We start from the raw sequence: 8,365 nt of genomic DNA, 5'->3' as shown, positions 1-8,365 counted from the left end.
TTTAACTCCTAATTGGTATCTGGTGAAGGACTGTCTGCTGCAGGCCTGCCCACCTCTGCTCCTCAGAAGGGGCACAGGAAACAGTATCAAGGCTTGGATATTGGAATGAGGACCTGAAGCCAGGGCAGACATTAAAATGAAAGGTTTGGGCAGGAACTAAGTAGGAGGGATACCAAAGTCCCGGAAACATCTGGATGAACACCAGGCCCTGGAACTATCCAGACAGCTCCTGCACTCCAGAGCTCAAGCAAGGTCACCTACCCTGAGGTGGGGTTATATTCAGACTTTAAGGATCTAGCCCAGTGCTTCCTGGGAGCCCATGCCTAGCCTTGGGATGTTGGAAACTTGTAGCCTGCCTTGGATCTTGCAGAAGGACCTGGACTAACAATGGGAGGATTCTAGAACTAGAGTGTATTACTTCACCTCACAGAGTTGTGGCATTGGCTCTGTTATCAGCATCCAAACTAAATCCCATGATCCTGTGACATAAATTTTTTTTTTTGTCTTTTTCCTTTTTATCAGTACCGGGGATCAAACTCACGACCGCCTGCTTGCCAGGCAGGTGCTTATGCCACTGAGCTAAATCCCCAGCCCTGACATAAATTGTTAAATACTAACTTCTAATTGTGTTGTTCATGTTTTCCAGATAAATTTGCAGATACATTATGAAGGGGTATATTTTACATTAGGGTTTTCTCTTGGTTTTATTGTTCATTCTGTGGGTTTAAGCAAATATATGATGACATGTATCTGAGGTAGGACAGCAGGTACCTCACTGGACAGAAGAAAGAGGGTATTCTCAGGCTGTAATTTATGACTTGTTACCTACTGAAGATGAAGCTATGTCCCGTTTCCCTCTCTTGCTAACCACGTATGCAATTAACTCTCTCCTTATCATTGCAAGGACCAAGTATAAAAGCAGGGAGTGCCATGATTGAAAATAGCTGCTTGTCTATATATTAGATGAGGAGCAAATTTTAAAAAAAATAAAAAGTTCATATCCCAACAGAGGTCCCTAATCCACACGGGGGGTGCCATTTGAGCTAGTCCTATTCTTTTGTGAATGACCAAATAAAATGTAATCTTCTCGGGACTGTGTCCCTTTAGCTCTTCAAAGCTAAAGTCCTTTTCCCACCTCCTTTTTTCCCCTAAACCTCCATTAAAGTTTTAGCCTGTCAAGTCATGCTATGTTTCAGGGTTGTTTTTGTTTTGTTTTTGTGTGTGTGTGTGTGTGTGTGTGTGTCTTTTATCAGTACCGGGGATTGAACTCACAACTTCCTGCTTGCAAGGCAGGTGCTTATGCTGCTGAACTAAATCCTCAGCCCCTATGTTTCAGTTGTAAATTATCACTAAAGTGAGTTCCCATAGCCATCTCATATCATCTCCTTGCTAAACTTACTTCCTTTTCTAATAAACAGACTTTTAGGAATTGACAGAATTACACAAATAATCATCTTAAATGTGGCTGTCTTTATAAGACTCAACCCAAATAGCATCACAGATTCTGCACCCTTGTCTTCTTTCTTCTCTCTCTCTCTCTCTCTCTCTCTCTCTCTCTCTCTCTCTCTCTTTCTCTCTCTCTCTCTTTCTCTCTCCAGGGCCACAAAGTTCCTTTCTGGCACAGTGTATTCAGCAGCAGAACATGGTTCTTAGTGCTCATCCTCAACAGACTCCAAGTCTACCAACCAGGCCTAGGTGGACAGCTAACTGGGAACAGCCTAATTTCTGGGAGAGCCTCCTTAAGAGGCTAGCTGAAAATCCAGTTTGTTGGGTTCCCTTTTCTCCCATACTGGTCTCTCCTTCATCCTTGCAGGAGTAGCATTAGGCTCAATATTTGGTAAACAAAGAAGTACTCTCCAGGGGAGACTGGAGGCGCTACCTAATTGACTCCAATTCTCCCTGTCCCGGCTTTTGTCATTTGTCCAGTAGCTAGGATGGGCCCCAGAGCTGTGAGATCTGAAAACCAATAGTGGTGACAGAGTGCTTACTAAGAATAGAGTCCAAACTGAGGTGAGCACTAAGTGTAAAATGTACATCAGACTTTGTATGAAAAGAAAACTGTGAAACATGTCAGTAATAATTTTTGGTATTGGGCCAGGGATTTAGCTCAGTGGCTTAAGTGCCTGCCTGGCAAGCACAAGGTTGTGAGTTCAAACCCCTGTACAAAAAAAAAAAAAGCTGGTGATTTAGCTCAGTGGTATAAGTGCCAATCTGGCACGTGCAAGGTCATGAGTTTGATCCCCAGTACCAAGAAAAATAAAAATTAAAAAAAAGACCAACTTCAATAATTTTTGGTATTATTATATGCTGAAATAACATTTTGAATTTAATGAGTTGACTTTATTATGGCTTTTGTCTTTTTGTTGTTGTTGTTGAGACAGGGTCTCACTATGCAGTTCAGGCTGGTCTCGAATTTGCAATGATCCTCCTGCCTCAGCCTCACGAGTGCTGGGATTACAGGTGTGTAATCCCACCATACCCGGCTTCAGAAACTTTATTATTAAAATGAATTTCTACTATCTGAGTTTGTTTCTTCTATACATACTTTTTCCCTCTTGTACAATGCATAACCATGAGTATTCTGGGGATATCTGCTGCTTAGTCTCATCTGTTGTATACTATATAGGTAAAAACTGTCTCAGAACTGTTGAAAATTTAAGGTTCAGTATAATGTTCATTTTGAATTTTAACAGTTTATGAAATTTTGGTTAGCAGGGAGCTCTTTATTTGAGCAATGAACATTGCTGCAAAAAAACTTCAAAGTTTAAAAAATTTAATTTCACCTATTTCTTTTTACCTTTTTCATGGTGGCTACCAGAAAATTTTAAATTGCTGCCGTGGATCATATTGTATTTCTCTTGATGCCTCCAAAGATTCCCCTTCCTCACACCACACACCCCTCTCTGGCCCTCACCATGGCCCTCACCTTACTCTCTCCAACTCCCCACTGCAGTGGATGCACACATACTTAATCTTCAAGAACTGTGATTGTCTCTGTCATCCTCACTACACCTGGGAGCTAGATCGAGAGCCATACACTACTGAGGAGGCAAATGTAGTTTCCAAACAGGAGATGACTGGCCAAAGCTCAGCCCCTTTTTAGCAGAATCAACTCTGGTGTCCTCCTGTTATAGTTGAATGGGCCAATAATCATCTAGGTTCTTGTATACAATGGGGAAAGAATTGCAAAGCGTGCACCCAGTGTTAAGTAGTAAGTAGCGATGTTTATTGATGATCGAGGGAAAAGTTGCAGCAGCAACAAATAAAGAGAGAAGAGGGACAAAAACTCAAACTTTCAGAATTTTAAGGCCAGAGACCTCTGGCTTTAGGTGCCTCCCTCTGCATCTTTCTTGGTACACCAGTGAGGGCATGGTGATCTCTTAGGTGTTTATTTCATTTTGTACCTCTCTTAGGATGATGGACACAAGAATAATCACTAAATTTGTTTAGGGTTAGACGAGGAAAAGGGAGTGACTCACTGTTTCTAACTGTACTATGGCCCCTAGGGGCCCAGGTCCCCAAAATTCTTTGAGGGAAGTTGAAGGAGGAAGTTCTGTCTTCAATAACTACTTCCTGCTGAATAGGGGAATTGACCCTACCTAGGTAAAGACCAAGGGACTCTCATCCTGTTGTTAGTGAGCCTACCTGGTCTTGAAAGAAGGCAATACCCTGGGCAAGTGTGTCTAGGCTGTCTTAGGTGGCTGTTCATAATGAAGGAAGATACAATTAGCTTCAAGATGTTATGTAGATATTCGCTGTTTATTACCTCTATTAAAGGCATTTTTTTTAAAAAGAGAAGATCTAGGGGGCTGGAGGTTTAGCTCAGTGGCATAAGCACCTGACTTGCAAGCAGGCAGTCGTGAGTTCAATCCCCAGTACCGATAAAAAGGAAAAAGACAAAAAAAAAAAAAAAGAGAGAGAGAAGATCTTGCTATGTAATTCAAGAAGGCTTTAAATTTACTATATAACCCAGTTTGGCCTTCAGTTTACAGTGAGCCTTTTACCTCAGCTTCCTGAGCGCTGAGATTATAGGCATGTGCCACTAAGCCTACCTTGAAGTAGTCTTTGAATAATTGAGGATGATCCCAGAAAAAAACCAGAAAAGACCCCAAAGATGTCATGTTATAACTTGGAACAGGGACCTTAAGTGTAGTAAACAAGACAGCAACAAGACTGCTCACAGTTTAATTAGAGGGAATAAACTGTTCTGTTCTGTTCTGTTCTGTTTGTTTGTTTGTTTGTTTGACACTGGGGATCAAACTCTTGACCTTGCACTTACCAGGCAAGTGCTTGAGCCGCTGAGCTAAATCCCTGTCCCCCAAACTGTTTTATTTATCTGGTTTACCTGAGTGGTTGCTGTTTTGCTTTGTTTTTCCTGAAAAGAAACTTGAGGTTGTCTACTACAGGTGTATGCAGTTGGTGGTCCTTTTTTTTTTTTTTTTTTTTTTTTTTTTTGGTCTTTTTCCTTTTTATTGGTACTGGGGATTGAACTGATGACTGCCTGCCGGCAGGCACTTATACCACTGAGCTAAATCTCCAACCCCCGGTGGTCCTTCTTTTTTGCCTTCGGGTGTCTTAGTTGGCGTGGTTTTTACCCTGAAGAGATGAATCCAACTGTTTCCTGTATAATAATGGCAAAACAAGTGGTTAATAGGATTGCAAGATCTTATATTCAGCAATAATTTTCTGATGGTTTAGCGATTGCATAGGGACTGACATGGTACCAGTAATCCTGTGGTCAAAAACTTTTCAATAATGAGCTTTAACCCTAATCTAGCTTTTTTCTTTAGGAAATGTCATGGTTTGTTTGCTGTACCAGGAATTGAACTCAAGACCTTGTGCTTACTAGGCAGGTGCTTGTGCCGCTGAGCTACATCCCCAGCCCTGGAAATACTATCTTTTGTGAGGATATAAATTAGGGTCCTTTACTGAATGACTACTGGAGTGGCCTTGATGCAGGGGAGGAGTGCGTCATAGCAAGCGTGAGGATCTCTACTCTTGGCAGAGACATTGGGCTCATAGGATCAGGCTGGCTGGCTCAGTCTCTAGCAACTAGGCTGCAGGTTGCCAGAGGATAGAGTATCAGAATAGCCCTGCATAAAAAGAATATATTTCTTCCAATTATTGGTATGGGACACTGGAGTATTACCATAAAGGCAGCTTAGTAAAAAAAATCCTAACAGCAGATTAGAGTAGGGGTAAAGAAAGATGCTGGAGGGGCTGGGGATTTAGCTCAGCGGCATAAGCACCTGCCTTGCAAGTAGGCGGTTGTGAGTTCAATCCCCAGTACCAATAAAAATGAAAAAGACCAAGAAAAAAAAAGAATCAAAACCAGAGCCTTGAGCTTGCCAGACTGGTGCTCTCTCAAGGCGTACAACTTTAGAGTGGGATGAACGCTCACTACAAAAAGAAACTAGAATTGAATAAGTCAAGCTGGTACCACAGAGGAATACAATTTGTTTGCCCACTGCATCTAAAATTACCTGAGGAGGGGCTGGAGATTTAGCTCAGCGGCATAAGCACCTGCCTTGCAAGCAGGCAGTCGTGAGTTCGATCCCTGGTACCGATCAAAAGGAAAAAGACAAAATACATAAATAAATAAATAAATAAAATAAAATTACCTGAGGTACCAGCGGATGAATTATGATATTCTTGTACAGGAGCCTTGCAGATTGCCCTGGATGCCATCACCACTCACTGAGTAGGCTTCTTCCCTGACCACCTTGGTAAGGGATGACCTCATCCTTCCAATGCCAAAAGTCCTTTTCCATGTTCTGACAGTCCCAACGGGCTAGACGATTTCCTGGGCCATTCCTTTGTCTAGTGCCCTCGTTCTAGCACTTGAAGCACTCTGGCTTGTTCCCATCACTCTTTGGATTACCTTGAATTTCCCTAGAGTTGTGGGCTTTGTTATAAGCCTTATCAAATAGGTCAAGAATGACTTTAGCTGTCTCCTTTCCTTATGCAGTTCTTATTTGTCTTTTACTTCATCAGTTATTGAGCATCCAATAAACTTCATCAACCAATTGGCTTATTTGAATTTGTGGATCAAATTGGAGTTTTTGGAGCTTTTTCCTAATATATGGAGCTGACTGACTAGTAAAGTACTGCCTTAGGTTAATCTGACATGGGTTGGGGATGTAGCTCAGTGGCATAGCTCTGGCAAGTCTCGAGGCTCTGGTTTTGATTCCTGGTTTAAAAAAAAAAAGAAAGAAAGAAAGAGCATAATCTAACCTTCTTTAGACTCAAAGTCTAAAATAGTATATTTATAAAGGTCCTCTTCAAGTCAAAACTGACAAGCAAATGAGTTCTCTAATAGACCTGAGTTTATCATAGTTCACAGGATTGGGCATCTCTTGTTGCGTACTGCTAAAATGGCCTTTATGTATAACTTTCATGTGACTTTTCCACCTCCTTGTGTTATATTTCCACCCAGTTTTCTCTTGGACCCAAACAATGCAATAGTCAGATGGTTATCAGAGGATAAAGCTGCAAAGGCTTCATCATTGGCCTGCTTTGCACACTTATATTCTCTTTCTTTTCTATTGCTCTGCAAATAAAAGATGAGAATGAATTGGATATCTTACCAGGTCAAATCAAAAGTCATTGCTAGGGTTTAGAAATGTCAGGAAACTCATCAGGATCCTCGGAAAATCTACCCAGTTTTTCCTTGCATTGCTGAAAGCTATAACTGAAAAGCTACTATCTGGACTGTGTCATCAGTGCTTGCCACTTCTGGAAGGGGTAGAGCAGTGGCAAGCTTGGATGCTGAGTTTCCTGAATCTGGAGCCCTATGTAAAATAAACCCAGACCTCATACAGGGTAGACTCAGGAAATGGCTTTTATCTCCTGAGAGTGCTGACTGGGTAGGCAGCAGAGGAGGAAGCTTGTGGGAGGAGAAACTGACAGGAGGGACTCCTCTGCAGCATCAGCTCCTGAGGGTTGATTTCTTGGGTAAGGATCAGGCCTCTGGTAGAAGGCCATAAAGGTTCGAATACAAGGCACCTCTAACCACTTTTTCTTGTTCCTTACAGTAAAGACATAATTGAAACTTGACATTATATTTTAAGTTGCCAAGGAGTGGCTACGTTTCATTTTCCCCAAGTGGATACGTACCCCCCCTTTTTTTTTACACAGAAATATAAGATGATCTCTTTAAAGGATCTTAACTGTAGAACTAGTTTCAATAGCTAAGAAGATATCTGAATGGGGACTCAGAAGGGTTCTAAGAGGCCTCTAGCAGGCCTGTCCCTAGGTCAGTCTCCAACAGCAGGGATCAGACAAAGCCTCTCCTGATTATCCAGAGTCTTTCAGTCTCAGTGGTTATCATGACCTGGTATGGGTGAATTCCTTGGGAGGTAGCAGGCCTGTCCCTGGGTCAGACCCCACTAGTGGGGACCTGATAGGCATCTTTCGATACCCTGTTCTGCTCTTACAACAGGTGTCCTCCAGCACAGCTGAACTCTTTGGGGCTGGCTGTCCTCTGGCCTTTCCTGGGCACCAGTACTACTTCCTGTGGATTCACTGGATTTTTCTCTACAACTCATCTTTCAGTTGCAGATCCCTGAATTGGGATGCCTTACTGCTGGATGCCCCTTACCCAACAAAAATGTGAATGAGACCTAATTCTAGAGAAAACAACTTGCTAGATCAAGCCACAAAGCAGATATACTCTTGGGATGACAAAATCTCAATATTAAAGTCGGGTACTATGTAAATTCACTCAACAAAAACAGTTTATATCCTTTAAGACAGCAGCATACACTTAAAGCCACAGTTATCACAATGGGTAAAAAGGAAAGTAAACCAGTATTAGCAAATCACCCCAGGGAGTGACTGCTGTAAGTAGGGTTTCAGGATCCAGAGGAGAAAAGCCAGTTAGTCAGTCTGCTATCTGCTGGCTCAGGCCACAGGCTGGCATGTGCAGAAGCAGTAGCAGGAGGTTAAAGGGAAAAATTTTTCTCCTCCCATGCAGGAAGACATGGTCCCTCCTAACTTTTATTATTATTATTATTATTATTATTATTTTGCTTGTGTTTTGTTTGGCTTGTTTTTGAGTTATCCAGAATCAACAACTCAACAAACAGTTCAGGCGTGATCTCCTGGTCGCCAGTTTTGGGTGGGAAAGCACTCACCTGGGGTGAGCAGGCTTCTCCCCTGTTCCTAGGCTCCTGCCTATCCCCACTGAGGCCTGTGTCACAGCTTCCAAGACAGATTTCCCACACTGTGTGGGTCAATAACACGATATCAGCCCAACTGATGGCTATGGGTCCTCCAACTCCCACAAGGACAGAAGAATTTTGCCCTACAATTTAACCTTTTCCGTGCAGAGACTGGTCTGCCTTTTCTCTCAGGAATCCATGCT

Source organism: Cavia porcellus, unplaced genomic scaffold, assembly GCF_034190915.1.
Source record: "Cavia porcellus strain 051 isolate PalLab524CR breed Dunkin Hartley unplaced genomic scaffold, mCavPor4.1 scaffold_16, whole genome shotgun sequence".
NCBI lineage: Eukaryota > Metazoa > Chordata > Mammalia > Rodentia > Caviidae > Cavia > Cavia porcellus.
This window is presented reverse-complemented; position numbering follows the sequence as displayed.